This window comes from Triturus cristatus, chromosome 7 (genome assembly GCF_964204655.1).
Source record: "Triturus cristatus chromosome 7, aTriCri1.1, whole genome shotgun sequence".
NCBI lineage: Eukaryota > Metazoa > Chordata > Amphibia > Caudata > Salamandridae > Triturus > Triturus cristatus.
The window spans coordinates 1398225943-1398227416 of NC_140590.1; positions in this window are offsets into that span (position 1 = coordinate 1398225943).

Here is a 1474-nt window from a genome sequence, read left to right on the forward strand (position 1 = left end):
GGAGTGGGGCATATTGTTTTGGTTTGAAGTGGGGCAGACTTGAATGGAGCAGATTGTTTTGGATTGGATTGGAGCATGTTGTTTTGGATTGGGGTGGGCCAGAATCTAGTGGCGCAGAATGTTTTGGATTGGAGTGGGGCAGGTTGTTTTGGACTGGAGTGGGCAAATTGGAGTTCGGCAGATTGTTTTGGATTGGAGTGGGGCAGATTGTTTTAGTTTGGAGTTGGGTAGATTGGAGTGGGGCAGATTATTTTGGTTTGGAATGTAGTATTTTGGTTTGGGGCAGATTGGAGTGGAGCATATTGGAATGGTGTGAGGTGGATTGGAGTGGGGCAGATTGTTTTGGTTTGGAGTGGGGCATATTATTTGTATAGGAGTTGGGCAGATTATTTTGGATTGGAGTGAGGATGATTGGAGTGGGGCGGATTGTTTTGGATTGGAGTGGTGCAGATTGTTGTAGATTAGAGTGGGGCAGGTTGGAGTGAAGCAGATTTTTGGGGATTGGAGCGGGGCACACTTGAGTGAGGCAGATTGTTTTAGATTGGAGTGGGGCAGACTGTTTTGGATTGATCGGAGCAGATTGGGATGGGCAGATTGTGTTGGATTTGAGTGGGGTAGGGTAGATCGTTCTTGGTTGGAGTGGGACAGGTTGGTTTGGATTGAGTGGGCCAGATTGAATAGGGGCAGATTAGAGACAGATGTTTGGGATTGGAGTGCGGAAATGTTTTGGCAGTGGGACAGATTGTTTTGGATTGGAGTGGGGCAGATTGTTTTGGATTGGAGTTTAGCAGAGTGAAGTTGGGTGGTTTGGGAAGAGTGGAGTGTGGTGGATTGGAGTGGATTGGGGTGGCCTGGATTGGTCTGGGGTGGGCTGGATTGAGTGTGGTGGATTGGATTGACTGGATTGTTGTGGGGTGAGCTGGGGTGGATTTTCGTGGATTAGAGTGGGGCAAATTGGATTGGAGTGGGGTAGATTGGGGTGTACTGCACTGCATAATTTCGAAAATTACACATAGGAACGTAACAATGTTGCTTTGTAATGTGTAATACAAGATAATGTCATCTTTTGAGGACCGACCCCATGAGCAAAAACAAAACATAACATCAGTGCAAAGTGAGAAAATAATGTTTTTGCCATTCACACTCCTTCTGTCTGTAGGGCACTAGAAGTTAAAATAGTACCTCAATCACATTGGGGGCAGCTGACAGACCCTGATTAAATTCAGTTAATCCATACCTGGTCCCTGCTTCACAGAAAGGAACGGAAATTATGCTATGCCTGCAGTGACCAATTACGAGGCTGTAAAATGTGCCATGCAGGCCAACAAATGGTAAGCAACGGGACGAGCTCAAAGCCCTTTTCTATATACAAGTGTGTCTCCCAAACCAGACACATGTGCTAGCTCATGCTCTTGCAGGCTCGACCTTAATAATCAGTCAAAGCAGGGACAAATGCTATCCAGAGCCACTCAGA